We start from the raw sequence: 10,540 nt of genomic DNA, 5'->3' as shown, positions 1-10,540 counted from the left end.
TAATGTGATGCTGCTGGGTAGGATTTTACAGAACTTTCAGAATTGGAGTCAGTCCTTTGGAACACTGGTGCTGCTTTATCAACTAAATTTATGTAATATTGTGAGTCCTTTGTTGTTGTTCCAACAGTCTACCCGGCATCTTTACCTGGAATAGATTTCATCTGAAGAAGCCACTTTTCTTGCTCATTCATAAGACATATCTCTTCATCTGTTAAAACTTTCATCATGAGATTACCATAGTTGTCACATTTTCTGGCTTCACTTCTAGTTCTAGCTATCTTATTATTCCCACTAAGTCTGTAGTTATTTTTCTACACTGAGGTTTTGAACCACTCAGAGTCATCGATGAGAATTGGAATCAACTTCTCCCAAATTCCTATTAATGGTGGTGTTTTGACTTCTCCCCATGAATCACAAGTGTTCTTAATGGCATCTAAAATCGCAGAAGGTTTCAGCTTCCTTTGCCCAGATCCATCAAAGGAACCCCTATCTATGGCAGTTGTAGCCTTGAAATTAAAATTATGCCTTGATCTGTAAGATGCAGAATGCATATTGTATTGGATAAGTTATTTTTTTTTTGAAGATTTTATTTATTTATTTGACAGAGAGCACAAGTAGGCAGAGAGGCAGGCAGAGAGAGAGGAAGGGAAGCAGGCTTCCTGCTGAGCAGAGAGCCTGATGTGGGGCTTGATCCCAGGACCCTGGGATCATGACCTGAGCTGAAGGCAGAGGCTTTAACCCACTGAACCTCCCAGGCGCCCCGGATAAGTTCTTTATATATTTGGATATTAATCCCTTATCAGATACACCATTTGCAGATATCTTCTCCCATTCAGTAGGTTACCTTTTCATGTTCTTGATGGTTTCCTTCACTGTGCAAAAGCTTTTTATTTTGATATATTCCCAGTAGCTTATTTTTGCTTTTGTTTCCCTTGCCTGAGGAGACATCTAGAAGAATGTTGCTAAGGCTGACATCAAAGAAAGCACTGCCTCTGTTTCTTCTAGTTTTATGGTTTCAGGTATCACATTTAGGTTTTTAATCCACTTTGGGTTTATTTTTGTGTATGCTCTGAGAAAGTAGTGGTCCAGTTTTATTCTTTTGCATTTAGCTCTTCACTTTTCCTAGTACCATTTATTGAAGACACTGTCTTTTCCCTGTTGTTTATTCTTGCCTCTTTTCTCATAGATTAATTGAGCATAGAAACATCGGTTAATTTCTCTCTGTATTTTGTTCCATTGATCTGTGTGTTTGTTTTTGTGCCAGTGCCATACTGTTTTTACTACTGAAGTTTTGTGGTGTATCTTGAAATCTGAGATTGTGGTATCTTAAGCTTTGTTCTTCTTTTTCAGTATTGCTTTGGCTACTCAGGGTCTTTTGTGGGTCTATACAAATTGTAGTATTGCTTGTTGTAGTTCTATGGAAAATGCTGTTGGTATTTTGACGGGATCACGTTAAATCTCTAGATTGCTGTGAGTAGTATGGACATTTAGCAGTAGTCTTCCAATCCATGAGCATGGTATGTCTTTTCATTTGTGTTGTTTTCAGTTTCTTTCTTTCTTTCTTTCTTTCTTTCTTTCTTTCTTTCTTTCTTTCTTTCTTTCTTTCTTTCTTTCTTTCTTTTTAAGATTTTATGTATTTATTTATTTGACAGAGAGATACAGCGAGAGAGGGAACACAAACGGGGGGAGTGGGGAAGGGAGAAGCAGACTTCCGGACGAGCAGGGAGCCTGATGCAGGGCTTGATTCCAGAACCCCGGGATCATGACTCAAGCGGAAGGCAGATGCCTAATGACTAAGCCACCTAGGCACCCCTCTCTTCAGTTTTTTCATCATTGTTTCATGGTTCAGTGTACAGGTTGTTCATCTCCTTGGTTAAGTTTATTCCTCGGATTTATTCCTAGGATTTTTACTCTTTTGGTACAATTGCAAATGTAGTTGCTTCCTTAATTTCTCTTTCTGCTACCTGATTATTATAGAAGCGCAGTCAATTTCTGGGTATTGATTTTGTATTCTGCAACCTTACCGAATTCATTATTTTAATAGTTTCTTGGTGGAGTCTTTAGAGTTTTCTATGTATGTTATCTACATATAGTGTCAGTTTAACTTATTACCAATTGGGATGCGTTTTATTTCATTTTCTTGTCTGATTGGTGTGACTGGGACTTCTAGTACTATGTTGAGTAAAAGTGTCCAGAGTGGGCATCACTGTCTTGTTCCTGATCTTGGAGGAAAAGCTCTCAGTTTTTCACCATTGAATATGATACTACCTGTGGGTTTTCCACATATGGCCTTTATTATGTTGAGATATGTTCTCTTTAAACCCATTTTGTTGAGAATTTTTTTATCATGAACAGATATTGAGTCTTGACAGATGCTTTTTCTGCATCCGTTGAAATGACCATGTGATTTTAATTTTTCATTTTGTTCATGTAGTGTATCCCATTGATGGGTGTATATTGAATCATCCTTGCATCCCTAGAATAAATCTTCTTGATCATGGTTTGTGATCCTTTTAGTGTATTGAATTCAGTTTGCTAATAACGGTTGAGGATTTTGCATCTGTGTCCAACGTAGTTACTGGTCTATAATTTCTTTTTAGTGTCTTTCATTGTGGTATTGGGGTAATGTTAGCCTCATAGGATGAATTTGGAAGTTTTCCTTTTCTGTTTTGGAAGAGCATGAGTAGGTATTAACTTTTCCTTAAATATTAATAGAATTCGCCTGTGAATCTGTCTAATCCTGGACTTTATTTGAAGGGAGTTTTGGTTATCAGTTTGGTTTTGTTACTAATAATTAGTCTGTTCATTTTCTCTGTTTCTTGATTCAGTTTTAGGAGATTTTATGTTTCTAGGAATTTATCCATTTCTTCTAGGTTTTTTTGGCATATAATTTTTCATGGTATTTTATAGTTCTTTGTATTCCTGTGGTGGTGTTAACCTTTCCTGTTTCATTTTTTATTCTGTTTATTTGGGTCCTCTTTTTTGAGAGTCTAGCTAAAGACTTGTCAATTTCGTTTATCTTCCAAAGAACCAGTTCTTGGTTTTATTGATCTTTTCTATTTTTTTTTAAATCTCTTTTTCATTTGTTTCTGTTCTAATCTTTATTATTTATCTCCTTCTACTAACTTTGAGCTTTGTTTATTCTTTTTCTAGTTCTTTAGGGGTAAGGTTAGATTGTTTGAGATTTTTCTTGTTTCTTGAGGGAGGCTTGCATTGCCTTAACTTTTCCTTTAGACTGCTTTCCCTGTGTCCTAGATATTTTGGACTTGTGTTTTTATTTTCATATATCTTTTCTTTCTTTCTTTTCTTCTTTTTTTTTTTTTTAAGATTTATTTACTTTAGAGAGAGAGGAGGAGGTGGGGAGGGCAGAGGTAGAGGGAGAGAGAAACCCAGGCAGACTGCACTAAGTGCAGAGCCAACATGGGGCTAGATCTTTTGACCCTGAGGTCGGTCTGAGCCGAAATCAAGAATTGGATGCTCAACCAACTGTGCCACCCAGGTACCCCTATTTTCATTTATCTTCATTTATTTTTTTTTTATTTCGTCTGTGATTTCTTGGTTGACCCCTTTGTTGTTTAGTAGCATGCTGTTTAGTGTGTATTGTGTACATTTTGATAAGTTTCAACTTTTTATAATAGATGTGTGTATATTTTATGAATAGTAAATGATAAAATAGGCTAGTAATCATGTGTATTTTATGCATTCTTGAGATATACCTTGTTCTTAATTTTTTTCAGTATCTCTAGGCTATGCAGTTTGTTCATTTTTTCAAATTATTGCAAATCTGGGGCACCTGGGTGGCTCAGTGGGTTAAAGCCTCTGCTTTTTGCTCAGGTCGTGATCCCAGTGTCCTGGGATCGAGCCCCACATGGGCTCTCTGCTTAGCAGGGAGCCTGTTTCCACCTCTCTCTCTGTCCGCCTGCCTCTCTGTCTACTTGTGATTTCTGCCTGTTAATTAAATAAATAAAATCTTTAAAAAAAAATTATTGCAAATCCCCCCAACATTTTCCAGTATATGTACTAAAAAACAAAACAATGTCTGTGTGAGTGGGCCCACACAGTTCAAGCCTGTGTTGATCAGGGCCCAACCATACATTGAAAATGTTTTGCTTAGTGTGTAGCCACCTTCATTAATTATCTTAGCTAGATCTTCTGGTAACTTGATCCAGCTTCTGTATCAATATGTACTTGGTGCTTCACCTTGCACTTGTATGTTATGGGGATGACTCATTTCTTTAAATCTCCTGAATCAACCTGTTAACTTTAAACTTTTCTGCAGCTTCCTCACCCTCAGCATTCATAGAATTAAAGAGAGTCGGGGCCTTTCTCTGGATTAGGTTTTGACTGAAGGGATTGTGTGGCTGGTTTGATCTTCTGTCGAGACCACTAAACTTTCTTCACATCATCAGTAAAGCTATTTTGCTTTCCCATTGTGTTCACTGGGATATCACTTCTAATTTCCTTCAATAACTTTTCCATTGCATTCACACAACTTGGCTGGCTGGTACAGGAGTCCTAACTTTCAACTTGTCTCAGCTTTCAACATGCCTTCCTCACTAAGTTTAATCATTTCTGGCTTTCCATTTAAATTAAGGCATGTGACTCTTTACTTGAACACTTAGCAGCCATTGTAGGGTTATTTGTCTCATTTCATTGTTGTTGTGTCTCAGAGAACAGGCAGGACTAAAGAAAAAGATGTGGGTGAATGGTTGGTTGGTAGAGCAGTCAGAACACACAGTTACCAGTTCAGTTCAGTGTGTTATATGGGTGTGGTTTATGCTACCCCCAAACTGTAATAGTATTATCAAAATAACTGGTCATGGGCACCTAGGTGGCCCAGTTGGTTAAGCATCCAATTCTTGATTTCAGCTCAGGTCACGATCTTGGTTGTGAGATGAAGCCCTGCGTTGGGGGTCTTTGCTGGGTATGGACCCTGCTCAAGATACTCTCCCTTCCCCTTTCACCTACTCCCCCTCCCCCTGTTCATGCTAACCCACATGTGACCTCTCTCTCTAAAAAAAAAAAAGAAAGAAAAAGATACAGATTATCGTAACATATACAACAGTAATGCAACACTCTGAATTACTGTGAAAACCCAAAATATGACCTAGAGACACAAAGTGAGTAAATGCTATTGGAAAAAATGGAACTAGCAGGTTTGCTTGGAGGCGGGATTGCCACAGACCTTCAATTTTTAAAAACAGTGTTTGTGAAGCCCAGTAAAACAAGGTATGCCCATATTTACAGTGTTGCAGGCCTGGGGAGACCGTACAGTTCAGCCTGTTGGGCTAAGGTGGCCAAAGGCAAAGTGCCAACTCAATAACTTCAGAGTGATTTGGAAGTGCATAGCCAGCACAGTATTTACCATTTTCACCTTTTAAATAAGTACTATCAGTAAAGCATGGAATCAGTGCTATCCAAAGGAGTTTCCTGGAAGTCTTCATGGAGGGAGTCCATTCATAATAAGCAGTCATGAGAAGTTTTATCAGTAAAGGAGAGGAGAAGAGTAGCAGAATGAAGATTGTTATAGTGAGAAAGATTTATATAGTAGTTTCCCCACATCCCTTACCTGCATGGGATGCTTTACCAGAACTACCAGTGGTTGCCTGAAACAGCAGATAGTACTGAACCATACACACACACACACACACACACACACACACACACTTTTTTCTATATGTACATACCTGTGATAAAGTTTAAAATATATGATGTTGGGACACCTGTGTGGCATAGTCAAGTGCCTGACCCTTGGTTTTGGCTGAGGTTATGATCTCAGAGTTGTGAGATTGAGCCCTTCTTTGGGCTCCACACTCAGCATGAGATCTGCTTCAGGTTCTCCCTCCCACCCACTGCTGCCCCCCATGCCATCTGTCTCTCTCTCTTTCTCAAATAAGTAAATCTTTCTAAAAAAATAAATAAATAAAATAATATGAGGTTAAAGACTTTCTAACAATAAGTTCAGAAGGATGATCATCTCCTTCAGATGGTCCTGGATCATCAAGCCTTGACAGTGTCAAAGACTGGGGTACTTAAAAGTTGTAGAGTTTTTTTTGCCTAAAACTTCTAGAAGAACGTTGTAATTGGAATTTGTCTCTTTATTTTTAACTGTCAGAGTGTTGCTACAGAGATTGTAATCCTTCAGGGATCATACAGGTGAATTTAGTCCTTTGTTCCATTTGAGGATCATATTCCTTGATTTTGTCGCTTTATGTCTGTGCAGTTCAAAACACTTCAGCAAATTTTGCTAATGTCCACATTGCTGGTTCTGCTTTATTTTCTGCTTCAGTTTCTTCATCTTCTTCCTTTGTAAATGACTCAACAAGTTCTTTCACTGCCTCACTTGGTAACACTTCTAGGTGTTCCTCAGTATGTGCTTCAACTTACTCATCAAATAGATTCGCTAGTTCTAATCCACTTATTTATCTTGCTATGTGAAGGATTTTTTTTAACTTCTCCATCAGTCCCGTGCAAGCCTTTAAAGTCACTCATGACTTGATTCCATAAGCTCTTCCAGCAGTCATATATAGTTTCTGGTTTTAATTCATTCATTGCAACTTTTATGAATGTTACTATATCAGCAATAGTGAATGACTTCCAGCATTGCATTATGTCCAGATTAGCCAATGGAATGTGATCAAATTCAAGGCAGGTGTATGTGGCCTTGACAAACCTAAAGATGTGTTGGTCAGGGGGCTTAATCAGTGAGGTTATATTTGGAGGTCAGAGTTATAGCCTCAGCATTTTCATTTAAATAGCAAACAGACTCAGGATAGCCAAGTGCATAGCAAACAGACTCAGGATAGCCAAGTCCTATTTAAATAGGACTTTAAATTCCAACTCTTCCTCTTCTGAGTATTTTTTCACTTCTGAGATGAAGCATTTGTGGAACCATCACATAAATAAAATGGCTGTCACCCACGCTTTGTGATTATGTTACCAGGAGGCAGGCAGATAATTTGCTTTTGTTTTTGCAAGCACATGGGTTCTTTCCTCTGTATGCTCTACCTGGCTGTATCATATACCCTGCAGCAGTGTCACATGGTATCAGAGTTAATCTGTCCTTCCCTCTTTTATGCTGTACTGCCTCTTTTGCTCTTTTATTAATGTAGGTTCTGTTGGCCATCTTTTAGAAGAGCCCAGTTTCATTGCATTTGCACACTTGATTTGGATACTGTCTTGTCTCCTTAAACAACTTCTCCAACTCTGCTAGAAAGTGAAACCACAAGTAAAGGGTACTGCTGTGAGGAGTACTTAGTAAGTGGATTTTATGGGAGGTGAGGCAACTAACAGAGGAATTGAGTATGAGGAGAATTTAGAAGGGCTTCTACTGAACAGGGAACATGACTAGTAAGAAAGGATCCCATGATTATTTCTTCAGGGACCTTGAATAAAAGAACAATGGCAGGAATGGCTCTGAGGCAGAGAGTGGGGTGTGCTTTTAAGTCACAGGGTCTAGATGTTGGCTGTAATAACCTATATGCCAATGGTGTTTCCCATGTGTTGGGGCAAGTACCCCAAGGACATTCCTCTCCATTTCATTATGTAAAAGGGAAAATGGGAAATTGATTATCAAGATGTCTAAGGACAGGGGGATTTGTTAGTCTTTTGTTTAAGACTTTAAAGACTCAGTTATGTTGGTTTTAACCAAATAATAGGGTCAGGTTTGTTGTTTTTTAGTAAACATACAGGAGTTGGACCATAAGAAAGAAGTTTGGAATTGAATTTTTGAGAGTGGCCAAGAGAGAACCTTGTAATTGGTGCTTAGTTTTGGTTTTTGAGAAGTGTAGGATGCCGTGGCACCTGTTTGGATGTAATCGTAGCCCCTGTTCCAAAATTAGGTGCTCTAAATACCAAACCAGAATTTGAACGAATTGCAGGTTTTTCTTGGAGACTTCGTGTCCCTGTAAAGCTAAAAGTTTTAACAGATGGAAAAGCAGAGAAGCAAGTAATCTACATATTGCAATAGGGCAGAGCTTTCAGGAAATTTTATATGATCTAGATTAGTTTTTTTGTTTTGCTTTGTTTTGTTTTTTTAAAGATTTTACTTAATTTGACAGAGATCACAAGTAGGCAGAGAGGCAGGCAGGGGGGCGGGGAAGCAGGCTCCCTGCTGAGCAGAGAGCCCCATGCGATGCGGGGCTTGACCCCGAGATCCTGGGATCCCGGGATCATGACCTGAGCTGAAGGCAGAGGTTTTAACCCACTGAGCCACCCAGGCACCCCTCTAGATCAGTTTTTAAGGTTTGTGAGAAGTACAAAGGACTTTCAGGAGAATTTTGGGGGATGTAATGTGCTTCCCAAGTAAAAGCTAAGAGATGTTGTCTGGCGTTATCTACTGGGTTGCTAAAGAAGACAACCATGGTGAAATACTTGCTTTCAGCAGGGATAGAGGCCAATAGTATGGAGATTGGGAACAACTGGGTGGTGAAGGATGACCACCGTACTATTTATGGCTTGGAGGTCCTGTACAAAGCTCCATTCTGCAACCATTTTTTTTTTTTTTTTAAACAGGTAAAATAGAGAGGGACTAGTACAGGGGATAATGAGGCCCCAGGCCTATATAGTCCTCCATTGTGAGCTTAATACCCTAGAGAACCTCCTTATTTATAGGGTATTGATTAATTCTAGGGAGAGGCTTTGAGAGATCTATTGGGATCTTAATAGGAGGTGCACTGTGACACTCTGCCGATAACAGTTGAGGGTTTTGCCCATAAGGAGAGTGGTTGCTGGTTCAATAGGGACAAATGATCAGTGTCCTTATAATTAGTTCTAGTGCCATCAAGACAGAATAAATAAAACATTGCAGGATCATGTTGTTAACCTATGTGGCTCTTTTGATTGCTGCTTTCAAATTCTAGAATTATTTCCCCCCTTTCAGGAGAAATTCCAGCATATTTTCAAAGAAATATCCCCCCAGTCAAGGGGGGGCAGAAGAGCTAAGGAGTAAAGGGTGGATATCTCTTGGCCTAAACAAAAGGGAATAGGTTTAGAGGTAGGAACTTGTTGAGTTTTATTGGAAACCCATACTATTTGAACTACTTTAATATTTCAGGGCAGGAGCTATTTAATAACATTGGAGCTGAGCACCAAGTGTAGCTTCAGTGTCAGTAAGGATAGAGATACTCAGTCTTTTTTTTTTTTTTTTTAATTTATTTATTTGACAGAGATCACAAGTAGGCAGAGAGAGAGAGAGAGAGAGGGAAGCAGGCTCCCAGCTGAGCAGAGAGCCCGATGCGGGACTCGATCCCAGGACCCTGAGATCATGACCTGAGCCGAAGGCAGCGGCCTAACCCACTGAGCCACCCAGGTGCCCCGAGATACTCAGTCTTAACTAGAGAGTGGTTTCTTTGAGCTGATGAAGGGGAAGGATTGGGAAAAGCCCCTGTAGTTGCTTGGAGTTCTAACACTGGGGATTGACCAGGCACTGACAAGGCTGGTTAGAGGGCTGCAGGTGCCTGACAAGGCTGGTTAGAGGGCTGCAGGTGCCTGGAGCATTTAAGCTTGCAACTGTCTTCAGTTGCTTGCCTTTTACAGTAATGGCAGAGACCAGGAAGGTTGTTTTTTTCTTTTTTTTTTTAAGGGGCCTCCATTTGTTGGAGATGAAAGTTAAAGATTTTAGTGGTCTTCCTTTTAGTCAAGTCATCTAGGTGCAAGTGAGCTGGCTTGCTAAATTAACTAAATCTGGAGTGGGCATAGTTTTCTATTCCATCCTGCTCCTTTTAACTAGAAGATGATCCTAGTTCAGCCCATTAATGAACAGACTTAAAGGCAACCCAGGTGGATTCAGTGACTTAAAGGAAGACTGGAATTCTCTTCATAAATGGTTTGGAGCTGGTTGTCATAATCATGCATGGGCTTCTGTGTATAGGCCAGAGTCTTACTCTATGTGACTGTCTTACAAATATGTTCGAGTCAGATCTGTTCTTTATTATTAAGTCACTATACATAACCTGTTTCTTCCTGTGTGACAGCTGCTTGGGGGAGGTTGGTGGTGGTGGCTTCCAACTTTGGATCTGCTGTACCTGGTACATAGGAAGTAGGCCCTCAGAATTTGTGGAATGTTGTTAACCTATTGAATGATGGATGCATTTGCTTATGGTCTTAATGCTGCATAGAATGCCCCTATTTTTTCCCAGTTATTCTTTAAGTGTCCCCAGTGAGAGTGTCAGTACTCTTATGAAGTGCCCCATTCCATGTCCTCTACAGGAATTCTTTGCCACTCAAGCCGTGATGTGGAAGTGCCTTGATGCCTTTTACGGCGCCTCTCATGGTCCCTGGTTTTAGGATCCGCTGCCAGTTACCTTTTTCACCTTGTGTGTCGATCTCAGAGTGGTGTTTCCTTAGCTTTGGATCATTGATGCAGAGCTCCGTGCCTTTCACATAGTAGATAATCAAGTATTGGAACTGCTATTTTCCCCAAACTAATTAGTTTTAAAAATTTTACTTTTTTATATCCTTCCCTTAAAATTGATCACTTCACTTATTCATCAATATAGAAAAAATAGTAATTTTTCAGTAGGTTTTTAACTCATGGCCA

General features: G+C 39.5%; 1 long non-coding RNA gene across 1 annotated transcript; it reads right to left on the bottom strand.

Annotated features, from left to right (window-relative positions):
* Positions 1–214: 214 nt before the first annotated feature.
* LOC116574011 lies at positions 215–8,063 on the bottom strand. The gene is made up of 3 exons (XR_004279101.1): positions 8,049–8,063; positions 4,270–4,273; positions 215–311 (listed from the first exon to the last, which is right to left on the bottom strand). It is a non-coding gene; the product is annotated as an uncharacterized LOC116574011 (long non-coding RNA).
* Between the last annotated feature and the right edge of the window lie 2,477 nt (positions 8,064–10,540).

Source organism: Mustela erminea, chromosome 15 (assembly GCF_009829155.1).
Source record: "Mustela erminea isolate mMusErm1 chromosome 15, mMusErm1.Pri, whole genome shotgun sequence".
Classification (NCBI taxonomy): Eukaryota; Metazoa; Chordata; class Mammalia; order Carnivora; family Mustelidae; genus Mustela; species Mustela erminea.
Note: the sequence above shows the minus strand (reverse complement) of the source record. Positions and strands in the feature narration are given on the sequence as shown.